This window comes from Sturnira hondurensis, unplaced genomic scaffold (genome assembly GCF_014824575.4).
Source record: "Sturnira hondurensis isolate 20B ecotype Veracruz unplaced genomic scaffold, ASM1482457v3 Scaffold0000880, whole genome shotgun sequence".
NCBI lineage: Eukaryota > Metazoa > Chordata > Mammalia > Chiroptera > Phyllostomidae > Sturnira > Sturnira hondurensis.
In genome coordinates, this window is record NW_028073511.1 from 8,791,707 (window position 1) to 8,812,330 (window position 20,624).

Genomic DNA, 20,624 nt, shown 5'->3' on the forward strand with positions numbered 1-20,624 from the left:
TTCTTTATTATAATTAAATTCAAACTTGAAATTTGGAATAGAAGAATACTTAATCTGTCACTAAACCATATCTTTTGAGCTATACTGACTTTGAAAGTGACCTGTTTTTAGATAATAAAGGACAAGATTTGTTTGTGTGTGATTTCATATACTGAGGTTTAAATGAACTACTTTTTAATGATATAATTTAGTCTTAGGTGTTACCAGTGATGGATGGAATTGGCAATGTAGGGCTGATGTGAATCATAAAATATCATCAGTAAAAACTAAGTTTGATGGGGGAGATGGGGACATCTGGAATAGTGTCAACAATAAAAATAAAGAAAAAAAAGACTAAGTTTGGAGATTTTAGTATTAAGTTTTGTTCAAATTGTGAAAAGAAATACCAAAGGAAGATGTGAAAGTTAGTAAAGATTTCAAGGAGAATTGAAACCTGATATAAAACTTAAATGGTAGAATATATACAAAATATTGGAGAAGGTTGTTTCTGAAAGATGAGAGTTTTGAGAAGATGTTAGGAGTTAGCAATAAATATACCAATTCAGATGAAAATGCATGAGCCATGTTAAGTGCAGTGGAGGATTAACCAAAAAATGGCTTGCTTTTTAAGTAAGATGAATCATTGGAGGTTTTATTTTTATTTATTTTTTGATTGGGATTGTTACAAAATTCTTTAGATAAATTTACCTATTTAACATTTAGTAAGCAACTCCTGTATGTCAAGTACTGTGCTTAGGAGTAGAATGTAACTAATAATAGATTCTTAAGTTTAATGTTCTGGTGCCCCAGCAAAATGATGACAGCCATCTGATCCCAGTCTCCTCACATATAAAGGGGAGAGAGGGAGGGAGGAGGGGAGGAAATCAAAGAGGGCAAAGGTCATGCAGATCGATTATGAGAGAAAATAAGATAACCTGTATACAATTCATGTAAATTTACTAGTAGACAAAACAAAAAGTTAAGTTACATAAATCGAGCAAAGTTCGAACCCCCACGGAGAGTCACCAACTACAGTACAGAGGGGGATATTGGCAGCCCCCTCCGAAGATGTGGTACCTGGTAGATCAAAGCAGTGACTGCTGGGAAAAAAAAAGAAGGGGCTTCAAAGTACAGAGGGTCCGAAGTGCAGCCTCGGGACGCATCCCTTAGGGAGAGAAAGGCAGTAACTGGAAAAGAGGAGGTGCCTCTCAGACCTGTTAAAATAGTAAATGAAAGATGAAGACAATAATTATTCTGCAGAAACAAAAGAAAATATAATATCAGGACAACACCAATTCACTCTTACCCAAAAGAACAGCACTTGAACTAAAGAAGTTGAACTTGTACTATGCCAATGAATGCTAGCACTCTTAAAATATCTGTTTTTCTACCAAAATCTTTTCCTTCTTTCTATATATAATTGTTGTTGATCATCAAAACATGAGACATTGCAACAACAGAAAATGGCCAAAAATGTCTTTAAAAGTCATCTTTATATAGAAGATCTTAAACTTTTCTACTTGTCATATATGCCCTTCTTTACAATAGAATGAAGCCATGGGCTCCATTTCAGAAAAAAATGTTCTAAATTTATTTATGAAGCAAAATAGAGTTGATCCTTGAACAACATGCATTTGGACTGTGCGAGTCCACTATGTGTGATTTTTTAGAATAAATAATGTAAATATATTTTATCTCCCTTATGGTTTCTTAAAATTTTCTTTAATCTAGCATAGTATATTGTAAGAATATGGTATATAATACACGTAACATACAAAATACGAGTTCATTAACTGTGCTTCGATAAGGCTTCTGGTACCAACAGACTATTAGTAGTAAGTTTTGGGGAAGTCAAAATTTATATGTGATTTTCAACTTTGTGGGGGTTGACTCTCTTAACCCCCATGTTGTTCAAGGGTCAACTCTATAGAGGATTACAAAGAAAAGAAAATGTATTAAAGTATAATTTAAAAAATATTTATTTACCTTCAGTAAAATGACTCAGTTACTTTTTTGGTAGCACATTAAATGAAATCTAGCAATAAATACTTCAATGTTGATTATTTGTGTGTGTAAATAATGTTTTGGGCTATGTGAAACAACTATAATGTGGTATGAAGATACCTCTGACCTTGTCCTGGCCACGTGGCTCAGCTGGTTGGGACTTCATCCCTTATACAAAAAGGTTCAGAGACTCGCTTCCCAGTCAGGACTCATAATGGTTGGTACATAGGTTGCAGGTTTGATCCCTGGTTGGGACACCTATGGGAGGCAAACAACAGATGTTTCTCTCTCACATTGATGTTTTTCTCTCTCTAAAATCAATAAACATATTTTAAAAATTTAAAAAAGATACCTCTGACCTCTACTGAAGAGGAATTCACAGGAACTGCTAATATTAAGGTAGTTTGTTACCTTAATTTACAGCATAACTTAATATTAAAGTTCAGTGAGAAATTAGTGAAAAAATACATTCATTTAAGTTTACACACCCTTTGTGTGTGTATGTGTGTGTGTGTGCACTTACTACTTCTTTTCCCTACTCATAAATAAAATACCACTGGTACTGTAAGAGCCAAGACAAGTGTATGTGTCCACATATCATAATGTGCACCTGCTCCAATCTTAAACCTTTTCCTCCAAAACACTACTGTGAGGTTCTAGATTTCTCAGTTGAAAATTTCAATAAGAAAAACCATTTAACTTTTAAAAGAACCTGCTAGAAACAATTCAAACGTAATTCAGAGTACATTTGGTCTGCAATATTTAAAATGTTATATTTGAAAAAAATCAATATAGAAAGATTTATGATTACCTTCCTTTCTGTTGCAATCTGAAATTGATTATCTATATATCTATCATTTATCCACTTACCTAATACCTCCAATTCTAATACTGGCTTACAAGGACCAAGAAAATGGAGGAAAATTAAACAACATTAGGTACCTGAAATAGTAAAAGTGAGTGTGAACTGAGGTTTGTGGGCATAAACAAAGGAAAAACAAAGAGCAAAACAATTATATCAAAGAGAAACTTTACATTTTTTACAATATTGCTTTAAATTTGCTTAACTGATGATGTCTTCTCTCTAAAGAGTTTTGAGAAAAGAATACAGATATAAATTCTGTGAATGATATCAAGGAAGTAACACCACTAAAAAAGCAAAAGTAAACCTGATTTTTCCATCTTAACTTTTTTCCTGTGACCTTATATTGGTGTTACACAAAGGTACCCTTAGTGGAGTATGAAATTGAGAAGGAGAATGAGTTCATACTGACCTGTTCATATAAAGCTGTAATATTTAAATCTTTTCATGTTCATGAACTTTTCATATATTTACAAATCCATGAGATTGGAAAGGCAGCAGCTCTTATCTTGTCTACACAGGTCCTCTGCTCTATCTTGTTCAAGGAGACATGCCATTCAGGTTATGTAATTAGACACCTAACCCGGACTAGTTTAGCCATGTTCTTCACTTTATAGAGTGAACATTTTGTTTTGCACAGGACGTGAGGCACTAATCAAAATAGTATTTTCCTAAACTTTTCAAAAAAGTTTGAATTCAGTAATTGTGACTGACACTTTAGATTCTGTATTTAATTCTAAATTTTCTCAGAGTTTAAAAGGCGCTTCATAATGAAGGGGATGGTTTTATCCCCCTAGAAGGAAAAGCTCTTCAGTCCAAGGGAAAAAAATGTGCTTATTATCTCTGGATGTGCAGAAAATGCTACATTGAAGCTTATAACCATGATGTGGTCAATTTTATATTTAATGTCAAGAAGAAGGGTCTGAGAACCACGTGCCTTCAGGAGATTCTGTCTGCACCACTGACAAATGCCTTTGGCACTCTGACAAACACGTTGACATTATGAATTATGGTTATTCTGCACTCTTATGAAAGGGTTGTTTCCTCTAAAAATGGAGTTTCAATTATGCTGCTATGAACATTGGGGTGCATAGGTTCTTTTGGATTGGTGTTTCAGGGTTCTTGGGGTATAACACTAGCAGTGGAATTGCTGGGTCAAAAGGCAGTTCCATTTTTAGTTTTCTGAGGAAATTCCATACTGTTTTCCATAGTGGTTGTACCAGTCTGCAATCCCACCAACAGTGCACTAGGGTTCCCTTTTCTTCACATCCTCTCTAACATTCGTTGTTTGTTGCTTTGTTTATGATGGCCATTCTTACTGATGTGAAGTGGTATCTCATTGTGGTTTTAATTTGCATCTCTCTGATAGCTAGCGATATTGAGCAGCTTTTCATATGTCTCTGGACCCTCTGTATGTCCTCCTTGGAGAAGTGTCTATTTGAGTCCTTTGCCCATTTTTTAATCGGGAAGCAACCTAAGTTTCCATCAGTAAATGAATGGATGAAAAAACTATGGTACATTTACACAATGGAATTTAATGTAGCAGAAAGAAACAAAGAGCTCCTACCCTTTGCAACAGTATGGATGGAACTGGAGAGCATTATGTTAAGTACAATAAGCCAGATGGTGAAAGATAAATACCATATGATCTCACCTTTAACAAGAACCTAATCAACAAAATGAACAAGCAGGCAAAATATAACCAAAGACACTGAAATAGACAACAGGCAGACAGGGACCAGAGGGGAGAGGAGAGGGGATTATAGGGGAAAAGGGGGAAGGGTTTGCAGGAACTATTATAAAGGACACAGGGACAATAACAAGGGGGAGTGGAAACAGGGGAGGGAGGTGGGGAGGGCTGGGGTAATGGGGAGGGGTGGAGGGAGAGGCAGGAAAATATACTTGAATGACAATAAAAAATGATAAAAAATAAAAAGGGAGTTTCACATTTACAAAATTATTTTTTAAACTCTTCAGTATTTTCTAAAACATTTTATTTATTTACTTTTAGAGACAGAAAGGGAGGGAGAAAAAAAGGGAGAGGAACATAAATGTGTAGTTGACTCTCCAGTGACTACTACTGGGGACCTGGCCTACTACCCAGGCATGTGCCCTCATTGGGAATTGAACCTGCGACCCTTAGGTTTACAAGCCAGCACTCAATCCATTGAGCCACCCCAATCAGGGTCCTCTTCAGTATTTTTTATCTGACTTGAACTGGTAGAATTGAGCAGCCACTTCATTTACTATGACCCTCCCCACCACATCCAAATTGAAATAATACATACAAGGGGGGGACCCCAAAAAACCACAGAACTGCCTTGTGGAGGGTGGGCCCCTTATAGTACAGGCTTCCCCCACTAACTGAGTGATCTAGGAATCCATCTGTGTTAGTTTACCAGCTGGCGTTGTTGTGAGAAGTTGTGTTCAGCTTCAGTGAATTTTTTGAAGACTCTTTCAATGTGTTTGCCCATTTCATGATGGGTGATTCATGCGTGTACCTGCCCACACTGAGCTGAGTGTTCAGCAGTTTTTGACTCAAAACAGCATGACCTTTGGGTCCCACCCTTCCTATTCACTCAATATTACCCCAAGTGACTTTTTTGTTTGTTTCCCCAGATGAAAAAAGTCCTCAAATGGAAACATTTTACCTAGGTGAAACAAAGAAGTGAAACAAACAAACAAAAAGTGGCAGGAGCAGTAATAGTGTCAAAATTGATGTGTTCAAAAAGTGTTTTGAGTAGTGGAATTACATTTCATAATAGTCTTCACACCATTCCATTTTGATCCCTCGAATTATCAAATTTGCTGTGGGCAATTATTTTCAACAAGAAATACAAACTGAAAGAAAATAAGAGATTCTGTATTTATGCAAATATTGTTAGGAACATATATTACAAAAAGAAAAATCACTCAATGTATAAGGGATACCACTACATAAAGTAGAAAAATCTTTCACAAAACCTTAGCTCATGATTTTACTAAATAAAATGTAATCTAAAAGACATTAGAACGATTTTTCCCTATGTATCATTATGTTTTATTATGTTTTTTATACATATTTTGTTCCTAGGGAGAAATTTATAGTTTTAATCTCGTTATATTCCCAGAAGATAAAATTTGAAATCATGCCTATAATACTGGATAACGATATTGGATGTTTATAACAGCAAAATATTGTTGTGATTAGCATTTTCAGTACGTACATAATAAATCCTTGCATTTTTCGTAAGCTATTTGTCAAGGTGTTCCAGGAAACACAGTGGCTGTATCGTTACTGAGAAAGTGAAAGTTATATAGTTGCTATTACAGTGAATGCTCTCTGCAGGCAAACATAATTTTTTTCAGTGCTTCACATGTGGGATTCGTAAATGAAGACTTGTCATTAAGAGTAATATGAGGGCACTAGGAGAAATGTTAAATCACGAGAAAAAACCTAAGTGGTAATGGTGAAATGACAGCTAAGGCTCTGTGCCTTCTGATCTTTAGAGTACGTTTCTAAGCAGGGGGTCATATACAGTATATATAATTCCATAATGTAATATTTGTATATAAAGTGTCCATAGTATTGAGAGTTCCTTTTTATATGTCTCATTTCTTTGCACATGACATTATGGTTATTTATTTACCAATAATATTAAGTGCCGGTCACTTGAGCAAAACCTTTTAACCTACATTTATATAATCCTTAAAATAATCCTGTAGCATAGAGATTATTTATTTTACATTTTAGGAAACCTAAGTTCACAGTGAAAGTCCCATAGTAAACAAGCAGAGAGTCAATTGTGACTCATCTCTAGGCTCTCACTGCCCCATGGTGCTTAGGGCTTCCTTTTTGTAGGGTGGCATACCACTCATGTAAATTCACTTCTTGACATCTCTGTACCCACAATCCTACAGGTCAAATGTAGTTAATGGATATTTAATTTAGACGAATCTGGAGGGCCTGGTGGTATATAAACCCATCTGAAGAAAAAAAACCCAGAAATTATGCGTTCCCACTCATGAGCTGGCTGAAAATAACAATATAACCATAAGTTAGTTCTCCTTTGTGTGTTTTAGGTTCTTGAGATATAAAGATAGAAATAATTGATTGTTGTAAAAATTACAGGCTATCATGGATTTGAAATCTATCGCATTCTACAAATGGGAGCTGTTGGGAACAAAGATAAAATAGATAATCCCAGGACTGGTCTTCACTCCAAGGGTAGCTTGCCAACGCCATCATACCAGCCAGAAGTTCAAACCCTTGCTTTGGGGTATAAATTTTACCTTCTGCTTGATTCGTGTTTTCTCCCTGGCGTGACGGGCATAGAAAACTTTCTGTAATAGAAAGAAATGGAAATAGAGTCTAGCACTGGAATATAGAATTGAGGACCATTCCACACATTTCTTATTCAGTCATTGATGCTTTTGGTAAGTTCCTCAAAACAGGCTGAGCCAGAAGCAGCTCAAAGAGTTTAAAACCTCATTATAATTTATGTTTTTTGACTATTTCTTAACACAGCCACAGTAGTATTTTTGTGTGACCTGACAAAAATATTAAATTGATGCTAATTTTATCGTTTTCTCTGCCCTGGCTGTTCCTCCAGCAGCAGGTGGCTCCCTTGAGCTGTACTTTGTGTGATTCAGAAGTCGGTCTGGAATTCACCCACCACTTGTGTAGGGCAATCCTCTCTAAACACCATGGAAGGAAAGGAAAACTAAGTCCGCAGAAATCCAGATAATCTTATTACTTTCAAAGTGCTCTAAATGTTAATTCTGTGTTTCTGAGTATATGCTGGAAATATGGTAAGGTACAGGTTCACTCCTCTGTTGAGGAAAACAACTTGCATGTGTTTCTCCTCTAGTTTCCCCGATTCAAGGTTTATTATATGGTGAATTTATAATTCTCTTGAGATTAAACAAAAAAGATTTATCAATTCATTGACATGCTCATCTGTTGTAAACTTTTCTGCCCTCATATGTTTGACAGTGATGAGAGATGAAAGTACATGAATTATACATCACACTGTCAACATTTGATGTTTTACCAAACCGGGTGGATATTTTTCCTTTATTGGANACCATAGAAGGAAAGGACAACTAAGTCCGCAGAAATCCAGATAATCTTATTACTTTCAAAGTGCTCTAAATGTTAATTCTGTGTTTTTGACTATATGCTGGAAATATGGTAAGGTACAGATTCTCTCCTCTGTTGAGGAAAACAACTTGCATGCGTTTCTCTTCTAGTTTCCCTGATTCAAGGTTTATTATATGGTGAATTTATAATTCTCTTGAGATTAAACAAAAAAGATTTATCAATTCATTGACATGCTCATCTGTTGTAAACTTTTCTGCCCTCATATGTTTGACAGTGATGAGAGATGAAAGTACATGAATTATACATCACACTGTCAACATTTGATGTTTTACCAAACCGGGTGGATATTTTTCCTTTATTGGATCAACACTGTGGAGTGATTCCCGTGCATAGCTGGAAGCCACAACAAGCTATTTTTAGGTTAAATGATCTTAGGTTTCATAGTTTAAACATTTTATATTGGGAAGACAGAAAATGATTTTATATTTTGTCTATGCTTGGCAGGTTATTTTCAAAATATAAAATTCTGCTTCTGTTTTTGCCATACTCTACCTCCGATTTTGGAGAGCAACACTTTGAGCAGAGAGTACTGGGGGTTTGCTGTGTTCAGTTGCTTAGGTTTCAGGCCAGATATTTTATTACCATACAGGGTAGCAGAAAGTGGCTGCTAAAATAATTAAAACTAAAGCAAAACCAAGTGAATCTAATTCAAACATGTAAATAAATACATCCAATCTCCAGGTCAGGGGTTCCAATGCTCAATACCTTCAGAAACCAGACAGATAATAAAGATGAGAGAAGCACACCAGTGAAGTAAGTGGATCGTCTGGAAAAGGAGAAATGAAAGCTTTACTTCCATTTCTGGAAGCCTGACAATATTCATAGCCAAAAACTTTAAATCAATATGCTAAATAAACAAAATGGATCAATATGCTAAATAAACAAAATGTATTCAAAACGTTGAATACATGGGATCTAAGGCTCATGTGGTGAGGTCAGAAGAATGCGGACTCTTGCCTCTCTCGTTTTTGTTTAGTTCTGAAGTAGAGAGTGCTGACAAGAACAAAGACCTGTGAGCCATGGGCATATTCTAATTAACGGTGACGGAAACCTGATGGATAAGATTCAGATGAAATGAGATAGAGAATAATGGCTCAAAAGGACACATTTTAGTAGAGATAATATCCTAATCAAGATGGGTTGTAGTGCCTCCAAAGTGTCTTCAAATCAAACCATAGCAGAATAGATATTCATATTAACTGGATAATTCAACATTTACTCAGGTAAATTCCAGCTTTCTCTTAAATAATATAAATGAGTAGAGCTCAGGGGAGAATTGGATAAATCCTGCTACTTCTATGTATAAAAATAGGATTTTAGAAATAAAAGGAAACTTAGAGAATATTTAGGTAAGAATAGTCTTATCTTACAGATAAGAGTCTGAGTTTCAGTTAGGTTAGATAACTAACTAAAGTACAAAAATATTTTTAATGGCTAGGGCTCCCTCATTTCTTAACTTTTTGCTCATATTATTGCCCACCTCCCAGTTATGAACAAAATATAAAACATCTGCTACATTTCTCTCTACTACTTTCTAAGCCAATAGCTCTGTGCAATAGTAATTACACAGCTTCATCCAGCTGAAAAAGCCATCACATTTCACGACATAAAATTAGTATTGGTAACTTGAATATCACAAAAGCAGCACTTACTTCTGGTAGCACAAACACAATTTTACTTGCTGTGGCAGCAGGTGCCACGAGACATGCTCTTTTCAAATGAGGAGACTTCCTATTAAGGCAGAGTATGACATCCTCTGTAGACAGGCTGGGTAGAGACCCTGTCTCTTGAGGTTTGTGTGTAAGGTCCAACACACTGTCAGCACTCGCAAGAAGGCATTATTTGATAATACCTCTTCAAACTCAGAACTTTAGTAAGCTACACATAGAATTCTTCACATTCAGTGATATGATTGTGTGCTAGGAATTTTCCAAATTTAACACTGCATCCCCATCTCACTCATATTAAGGAATGTGTAATTGAAGATGCTATTTGTAGAGCACACTGGGATCTGCCCTATGTTCAGGCACACCTGTGAACCTTCAGAGGAACACTTTGGGTTAAAGGATCCCTGTAGTTTGGAGCAACTGATACAATGCTCTACTTGAAAGTTTATCATTGCATCATTGCATTATCCTTTTATCTATTCATTCAACAATTCTGTGCATTATTAATCTATGTGCTGAGCACTGAACTAGGTCCTGACATGACAATAAAAAAGCTTGGACATGGAAGGTCCATCATCTTTGACCTGTGGGAAGGTCTCAATAATTGTGACCATAAAATAAATTGGAGGTAGAAATTAAAAAAAAACCACTGGTGAAAGTAGCCATCGTAGAATAAAAATCTTGCTCTAAGTGTATAGAAAATGAATTATTTTACTAGAAAATAAGAGTTTGCACGAGGAGGTGATATTTGAAAATTCCCCGACTCTGGGTTAACTGAGAACAGAGTAAGACATGCCGTGCTCCTCAATACCAGAGCCCGTGCACAGCTGACTTTGTGTCATGCTGTGGAGCCTTTTTTGGTTAGAGCTCACAGCTTTTCTCAAGCAGATCATTGGTACCATCTAGTGTGCACATTTTATTTTCACCAAATAATGAAGAGTAGAAAGAGCACGTATATTTGTCTATAGAAGAGACAGAAAAAATTTTAGCAGAACAGAAAATTTAGCAGAACAGAAAATTTAACAGAACAGAAAATTTTAACAGAACGACTAATGAACATCAGAAAAGCTCTTCAGTACAGCAGCTTTATTGTGACAGGGTTTGTGTGTCTCTTCTTGAACCAAGTGGGCTGCCTCTAAGCAGCCTGAATATTTTCTCTGGGTTCTCCAAGTCTCTCCTATGGTTCACTTCCTTTCAACATGCTCTTTAAAATCTTAACATCCTTTAACTTTTTTTATGGTAACAGATTTTTCAAATAGAGCTTTTTAAAAAAGTACATTTAACTAGGATTGAATAGGTACTTATAAAGTATATTTATCCCGAAATGGTTAAGAATATAAATTATTAATGCTTACACCCATAGTACATTATACATTATGCACATTTTTAAATTTTTATTTTATTTTTTAATGATCACTTGAGAATATTTTTTTAAAAAGCTTTGAGAGTGAGAGAGCGAGAAACATTATTCAGTTGCCTCCCCTAAATTTCCCTACTGGGAACTGAACCACAGCCTAGGTGGGAATTGAACCCGCAAACTTTTAGCGTATGGGAGGATGCTCCAACTAACTGAGGCTAGGACTGTATGCATTATTAAAAGTTCGTTTTCTTTTTAGTAATAATGTGGATGAAACCACAGTGCTTATTGTTTGTATCAAGTGAAAGTTAAAATCCAGATAGCCACAAAAACAAAGCTCATGATAACGGATATCTCTCAATCTGGTTAGGCAAAGTATTATTATTATGCTTAACATATATGAATATAACTGTAAAATGTACCAGTTTTCAACAGTAACTAAGGTCTTCACTTTAGATTGCCATTTACAATTTGGGGGCAGCACCCTGAGATGTTGGGCTAAGGATTAAATATATATTTAGCTGGTTGGTGTCTATTTTACTGCTCTGTTTTGGGGGTATGAAGAGTTTGCTAACAGAAAAACCCCTGTGATTAATGGAACACCGTCAATTATTAGTGCAGAATCTTGCTGGGCAAACTTGTTTTTATTTTCTAGGACACTTGGCTGAAAAAACAGTGTCCAGCCAACAAAAGCAGCAACCAAGATGACTGACACAAGACCCTTCTTAGCGAAAATAGGCTGCCAATGTAACCGCCTTTTTCTTTCTCTTTCGGTCTCTGTTTCATCTATTGCACCACTGAGCGGGGTTAGCTTTTATGTCGTCTTGAATTTGTTTCTGTAGAACACTCTCATTGTTCTCCTCTCTACTGTCTTGAATTTTGAAGGATAGTCCTATCCCCTGTCAGTTTTTCTTCTAACCCTATCCTGTTCCTACTGTATTTTTTCAGTCATTATTTTGGTTAATGTTCTTTCCACCATTTCTGTATATTTGAATTTCCCTTTATAAACTTTGCCCCTTCTGTTTTGTTCATATATAAAATCTGAGTTGATCTGGTGTCTGAATAAGTCCCATTTGATATTTTTTCATATTCAGTAACCGTTGTTCAATGTTAATATCATCTTTTTCCCATCGGAACAAGACAGTTACCTACTAGAGAAAAGACACCCGACTGCCCACTGCCTGCACTACAGTGGATCACTGTAGGCCCGTGTTCAGGGTTCAAGGAACCAGACTCTCTCACTTCAAGAAACTGAGAAATGAGCCTGGTGATCCAGGGACTCCAAAATTTGGCCAGGTGGCATAATGAAAGTGAGATATTTATTGTTCTGGATTCACCACTACTGAAGTCTTCTAATTGCAGTAGATGTCCCGTGTAATATGACTTCACATTTCTGACAAAAACTCCACAACGACTCCTGTTTCTTTAAATAATGTCTCTCAGTCATGTTTTGTTGGCCAGTACTGTGCACATTTAACCAGTGTTTTCTCTACAATTCAGTTTAGTATGACAACTGCTGTCGTCTTTTGCTGCCAAACCAAGAGTCAGAAATGACAGTCTGTACCAGGAAGTCGACCGTGCGTTAGGAGGTAACTCCTTTGCGCCTCTTCTATGTCAACTAAACTGGCATTCATATCATCATTTTCGGCGTTTTGCATTTTAACACGACTGTGATCTTCAAGTACAGCTGCTGCCAGTGATTCTGAGCACCCAGCTCTTCAAACTCCCGCGGGATGGTGGCAGACCTGGCCTCTGAAACCAGCTAGTTTTAGTGCAGCCTATGCCCGCGGATAGGCTCAGGGACCGGAGAACTTCGAAGTGCTGCAGCTGAGGGGCATGCGCGTTCTGGGCACCACGCCTCCTCCCTGTTTTTCTGAATAAAATTGGCCTCTCCGATTCTTCACACACACACAGACACACACACACACACACAGCGCTTTTCATTTTGCCAAATGCTGTGATTTGGCAATGCAAAGCAAAGGTGTAAAAAATACTCACTTTTAAACTTTTTGGCCGAATGATTTTATACTTAGGATAAATTGCCAAAGATCATAAAAATTATTTAATTGTTATTTATTAGTGTCGCAAATAATAAAAAACCTGGATTGTTCAACATATAGTACTTTGGTGAATTGTGGTACATTCAAATATCATGTAGCTTTTACTAGTCCTTAAATGAATATCCAATAAATAGATATTTAAAATACATTTTAAAATATAAAATAAATGTTAGTTATTATTACTGGGTGAAGTGTTTACAAGGAATAATAATTTAAATAATTATTTAAATAATAACCTTTATGGTTTGCCACAGTTTATAAATTTTCTATAATGAATGTTCTTGTTTCAATTTGAATTTGCTCAGAATAAATGCTATCTTAACACTATTGCTCATCTCTATCTAATGGTGTGCTGTACCTGTGGAATATTTCTGTCTACTCAGCTGATAGAAGACGGGAATGTTAGTAAGGAGGGTTGTAGCATCTGCCTTAATTTTCTTGAGAGCACAGAGGTGGTCAAACCTGCAATTAAGATATTGGCCCAAGCTAACACCTTTTAGTTATTTAACTTTGACATTTTTACCTTAACCTTTACCTGCACCTAAAAACAAGCAAAAGCCCTGGCTGGTGTAGCTCTGTGGATTGAGTGTGGGCCTGTGAACCAGAGGATTATGGTTTGATTCCCAGTCAGGGCACATGCCTGGGTTGCAGGCCAGTTCCCGGCAGGGGACACACCAGAGGCAACCATACATTGATATTTCTCTCCCTCTCTTCTTCCCTTCCCCTCTAAAGATAAATAAATAGAATCTTTAAAAAAAACCCCAAAACCCACATATAGAACATTAACTGTGTACAAGGGGCTTTGTACCTGTAAATTTTTTTAATTGTTAAGGGTGGTCTTATGGAAGAAGGTATAATTAATTCCTTTAAAAATGATTATACTGAAGTTCAAGGAGAGAACTAATCCAAAGATATATAAGTGGAACCAGTATTCTAATTCAAACCATTTACTTCCAAAGACTATGCTATCCCCCCAACAAAGATATTTACTCTGCCTCGCTAGTGTACTGAGAGCAATGAAATTTCTCTTTACAGTTCTGAAGCCTTACATTCATCAAAATCATTAAACTTTCTTCTCTCCTATAGAAAAAAAATCTTTGCTTATGTAGCCAGACACAATGAGAAATATATCATTACCACCAAAGGTTGCACATACTGCAATAAACAATGTGTGGACCTTTTAGAAATTCTTACAGGAAATATCCTCTCATTGCAATTATACTTCATTGTTTTATGTTGCCACTGGAATACACAGGAAACTATAAATTAAACTGCCTCAAATAAGGTATGAGAGTTAGAATTAGTTCTTATTAGTGCCTATCACTTTTGAAACAATTTATTGTCATGTGCAAAAAGCATCTATGGTGGGAATATATGAAGGTGTTTAAATCAAACTGCGCATAGATGTAGGAGAGTGCAAAATTGCTAAGAGTGGTGATTTGTTTTCAGAAGTCTGAGAAGAACTGAACTAGTCTGAAATACCCTCTAGTAGAACTGGAGAAAACAGTTTCTTGGAAGTCATTAATCTTATTAGCCAATATCACCCTGATAATTTTTTTTTAATTAAAAAAAATCAATTGGTATTAAAAATAACTTCCCAGTTGCATTAAATACACAGAAACATGTGCAGACCATGGATCTTGTAGAGCTATCTCTACCTGTTTGTTCTGTCTTTTTCTTTAATAATACCTTATAGCTCAAGCATAGGAGGATATACATTAGATAATTTTATTATTCCATGAATGAGTTCGTTTTCTTTCATTTTGTTTTGTTTCCTGATGCAAAAGATGGAAACATTGGAAAGAAACCAGTCCAAGTTTTGTTGGTTGAAGCTCTAACTGGGTGAGAAGAAAAGTGACCAGCCAAGCGGGACTTTGTGTAACGGGGACACAGGCTGTGTGGTGTGGGGACTGGAGGCCCACTGATATAAAATAACAGACTGTGGAAACACCACCAAAGAAAAGCTACTGTGTCAAAATGATTGTTGTAACAGCCATCATTGTTAAATGTCTTTAGCATTTTAAAGTAATACCGATTTACTTGTGGCTGAAACAGAGTGATCAAACTGAGAATATAAACATGTTAAAAGAATAGATGGTGACGGGAATGTGCCAGGATGATGACACTGCAGGTAAGAAGAGACTCTGAACTAAAAATCTCAAAGTCATCAGTAAAAAGATTGTCTTAGAAATGACAGTAGATTGCTGTCAATAGAATTAGTCAGTGACTCTGTTTAAAGTTGCAGTTTTAAAGGTGGTTTCCACATTAGTGCAGATGAATACAACCTTCGGATATGGTATGGCAGTGTTAGTAAGGAAAATGTTGGGGTTTTTTTTTTTGAGATGGATTTGAAATATTTTCTATACCTATGATATTTTCCACAACCATTGTCCATGTGAATGCTGAATAACTTATATCACTCTATTATAATTAACAAAATTATTTATGAAGAAATTTGTTTAAGAGTATAATAAAGAAAACAATAATTCCAAAATATTCACTGATATTACCATGATCTCATCATCCAAAAACAGTGATAGGATTGTGAAACACACTAGTTAGTGTTCAGTTGTGGAATATACCTGGGAAAACATCTCTTCAGTTTTTGTTCTGAACCAGCAATTGATATATAGGAATTTATAGTGTAACACTAATACGGTCTTAGAAAACATATTACATTAACAAGATTACAGTTTGTTAACCACCTCAGATCTCAGTGTGTGTGTTGTATGTGTGTGATGAGGGATGTATGTTCTATTCCACAGTGACACAGACACCAAGGGAGCCACTATGATGAAGACCCCAGCACTTGGATGTCAGTAGCGTGGTTGGAGAGCAGAAGAATGAATAGATGAGGAATGGCACTCCAATTCATCTGTGCTTTGGGGTGGAAGGGGCACACTACACTCCCATCAAAGCCCATTAGTCAGAACTAGTTTTCTTGCCCCTAGTGCTGGTGGGGGAGAGAAATGTGGGAAAGCAGATGGAATGTTTCAGGGGCCCGGTGGTCTTTGTCACAGCCTTCGCTTTGGTTGGAACCCAAGAAATTTTTGCGGCCGGGGCAAGTGACCATAATAAGATTTGTGCTAAGTAAATGATTTACCTTTTTGTATAAAATGGCAGAAAATCATTTTGAACAAAGACATAAAATCTGCAATTTAATTTTAGAAAATATAATCAACAAAACTTGAAGTCCTATAAATGGCCTTCATTTCTTTTTTCATAATTTTTAGGTTCTGAATATTGTGGTTCCAGTTGAGCAAGGGACACAAGAAGTATGTCATTGGATCTTGTTATGATTTGGTCGTTGCCTAAATTATGTACCTGAAACCTATATAGTTTTATAAACCAATGTCACCCCAGTAACTTCAATAAAAAATAAAAGATAACAGCCTAAAGATAACTCTTCATTATCTTGGATTTAAGCTCTGCATCTAGACTTCACCTTCAGGTAAAGATCCCTGGCAGTCTGCCAATTGTTTTCCCAATTCACCTGCTTTATCTTCTTAAATTAATAATAAAATTATTTGTTTTATCTCTTTTTTATTGATTGCATATCATCTCCTTTGCTTCTATCTATGCCTGAAACACCTTTCTCAGGTCTAATGTTTGCAAAATATTGAAAAATTACATTTCTGGGGCATTGTTAGAGAATTCCTAACACTCTGTTATACATTGACACTGTATGTTAGAAAAAGCAAGTCAATACTTTCCATCTCCAAGTTGATCCAAATAGGCAGTTTCTGCTCCTTCTGGATCCCCTAGTAATTTCTTCCTGTCTTTTTGAATTCAGAGGTCAACTCTTAGACACTCAAAATGTTCACAGCAAACAACATTATATGTTCCTGTGCTTTTCTGACTTGAAATCACATAATGAAAAATTATATTTTCAGAATGGATTATTGATATAAAATGTATTTGGTCTGCATATACATTGTGTGATCTCCTTTAAACAATGCCCCAGGGCTTCATATCTTACATTTTAGGGGCTACTCAACAATGTGAACCTGCTATATACTTGATATGTTCTTTCATTAAGCAGAAATAAAGAGTGAATATTCTTTCCTTGTTATTTTATTTTTTTAATTTATTTTTTGGGGAAGATTATAAAGCGGATATTATCCAAATATCATTAGGGAAATCATATATCATAATTCTTCAAGTTCTCTAAAATGGGTCTGCTTAATTGGCCCATGTTTTTCTTTTGGAAAGTTAGTTTTTGGAGGACAGAGACTATGTATTTCTGTGTCTTACTTACCAGGATACAGAAAGGCATGCAGCAAGTTTGGATGAGTTATTTTAGAAGATGTACCTAATTTCTAAATGAGATTTGGATAACAGCCTAAGTCTAATTTCTCTGTGAATAAAGATGCAAAGGACTGTCAGAACAGTTTAGTTCATCAAGGTTTAAAGCGAAATTTATTATGACACTCTCTTGGCACATGTGAAACCAGCAGAATTAAACCTTTAATCCTTAGGAATTCTTCAAATGGGATCTGATTCAAAGAGGCAAGAGATGGTGTTTGGACTGGATACGTACTACATGATTGGGGTGAGTTAAAGGTAAAACACCAGCAAGGCACTCATTAGTTTTTGGTAATTTCATGGCTTGAATATTACTTTCCAATTAAGTCTGCTTATTAAGAGGGAGCTATTTTCATTTTAAGATTAAATAGTGATGCATATTTAGTGAACAATAATGGCTCTTAAGACCTGCATATATATTAATTTTATACACCCAATTATGATAATGTATAATATAAAAAGTAACATCTTTATTCTGCTCATATTATTCTTTTTTTAATGACTCTTCTTTTTTTTTTAAGATTTGATTTATTTGTCTTTAGAGAGGAAGGGAAGGAGAGAAGGAGAGAAATATCAATGTATGGTTGCTTCTTGTGAGTCCCCTGCTGGGAACTGGCCTGCAACCCAGGCATGTGCCCTGACTGGGAATCAAACCATGATCATGTGGTTCACAGGCCCACGCTCAATCCACTGAGCTACACCAGCCAGGCCTCATATTATTCTTTTTAAAAAAATATTTTATTTATTTACTTTTAGAGAGAGGGGAAGGGAAAGAGAAAGTGGGAGAGAAACATCAGTGTGTGGTTGCCTCTCACGTGTCCCTTACTGGGGACCTGGCCTGCAACCCAGGCATGTGCCCTGACTGGGAATTGAACCAGTGACCCTTTGCTTCACAGGCCTGTGCTCAATCCACTGAGCTACACCAGCCAGGGCTGCTCATATTATTCTTAATGAAAGAAAATATGAGGCATTTAACCTCAACAGGAAGCTATTTTTAAGGATATATTTTCAAGGAATTTTAACAGTATTTCCTGCTGGATTAGATGGTGAATGTGAGAGAATGAGTAGGAAGCAGTCTATGAGAGCCACCAGAAGGTTGGAGTGCCATTAAGTGGGATGGTGGAGGCTGAGGGAGAGTAAGTGTTGGAGGGACTATTGAAATTTCATTTTCAGACATGCTGACTTAGTTTATCTTTCAATAAATGGAATATATCCAATGGATTTACACATGTAAGTATGGAATGCATTGAGCAATCTTGACAGGAGATTTTCACATTAGAGTTTTTGGCATCGAGATGGTGACAGATAAAACTGGACAAGATCATGGAAGAGGGACTATAAAAATAGAAGGACAGTAGGGCAGAACTGAGTTCTGGGGAGCTCCAGTATTTAGAGATCAAAAAAGAGAAGAGGTCATAATTTTTAATGAGACAAATATATTTGATATAAGGAAGTACAGATGAACCCTCAGCAGTTTAAGATTCAAAGAAATAGTTTAAAAGAATTAAGGCTTCTTGTAAGAGAATCTACTTTCATAGTCATTAAGGATTGGCTTCTAAGAAACACTTACTACTTAGCCGAGTAACCTGTATTATTTGGTTAAGGTTTACTCTTTGCCATGGCTTTCAGGTTTAACGGTGAAGAAGGCCTGTGGGTTTTTGTGTAATTGTTGTTCAGGGAACAATTTCAATGAGGTATACTTATTTTAAATGATGTAGATCTTGTCTTGATTAAGTAGTGGGGATCAAGCTCATGCACACCAGGAAATAATGTATTAGAAATTCCTGTAGAAAGTAAGTGTTGTAGAGGAGACGCCTGTCACCTTATTTGCCCTAATTCACATGTTCCCTTTGCCTTAGTAGGAGTCATCTTTGGCACACTGCTAACCCTGCTAGAGCTTGGTATTCAATATCCAATATTAAATCCTTCCATATACTTTGCAGTTAGCATCACAGAGGTCTTAAATATAGTTCTAAAGTACTTACCTGCACAGGTAACTCCTTAGGCGGGATTTGATTTTTCAGCGCATGTTTGCAACTTTCTCTGTGTAAGTCTCCCAAGACCATGGAACCTTGGGTAGTTTAATTCTGCTTCATTTCCTGGATCATACCGAAGTTATGGGGACATTTCATAAAATGAAATGGGCCACAGTGGCCTTACTGGGCTCACTGGTGCCATAACACAATGTATCTTTTAAACAGAGAAATAAGGTTAGGATGTGAGGATTCTATATTACACCATTTTTTCTTCTTCCTTTCCAATCTCTGGCTTTCAGGATGTATCTTTTCATTTTCCCGACAGGTCAGCTTGTGACACTCTCCATGCAGCTTATTAAAGTGGAATACCAAGTCCAGATTCGTTGTTATCCTAACCAATGCATAAGTATTTCTTTGTAGGATTTCTATGTTTTATTGGAAAAATTAAGATAATTTCAAGCATAAAATCTATGCTTCTAAATTGCATCATTTCCTGTGTGGATTTTTGTGTATTTATCTCACCATGACTAATACTAAATGGTACCGATTTGTAGAAGTATTTTCATCATAGCCTAATTTCTTCAGCAACAGAACCCTGTGGAGGACTGCGGGTCTTTTGTGTCTGCTATTAATGACAACACATCTATATTTTATTGATTTTAAGAGTATTTGGAAGACAAATGACAATTTCATTGCAGTCTCTCATAGCCTACTTCCTCCTCTGTTGTTGGTATAGAAAAGAAATTCTCAGCCTGGACTTAGTGAATGTAGAGAAGTACGTGTGTCTCGAAGATCCAAAAGTCCCCTAAAACTGAAATGTTAGGAGTTGGAACAGTGTTGCTTTTTCTTTCTTTCACAGTCTTTTTCAGAGGGTCCATGAACTCTAGTACGTGAACTCTAAAATGTGACTGGCTTCCCAGGAACATTCCAATGTAATGTAGAACCTGCTTACAAACAAAATTAAAATTCACATAGCAGTTCATTAGGAACTACTGTCTTTGAATTTCCCATCATAATGTATCATCGCACATTTTTCCTAATGTCCCCACTCCCAGCTGAAAAGCAAGTAAGAACATCCCTTACAGTACATCTGCTAATGTTACTAGTCCTGTGCTTATTACAGAAAGAGAAGCAGAAACAGATTTAACCATAGTATAGGGAAGCGGACAAAGGCCTCTGGAGGAATTTAGGGATGGTGACAGTTAAGGGCGCTTTCACAATGTAGTGTTTCTGTGGTCTCCACAAAGTCACCCTAATAAAGGTGCAATACT

At 36.2% G+C, this 20,624-nt stretch overlaps 1 pseudogene; it reads right to left on the minus strand.

The window, feature by feature from the left end:
- Window positions 1-11,544: 11,544 nt before the first annotated feature.
- Window positions 11,545-19,443, minus strand: LOC118993983 (tyrosine-protein phosphatase non-receptor type 2-like; annotated as a pseudogene).
- Between the last annotated feature and the right edge of the window lie 1,181 nt (window positions 19,444-20,624).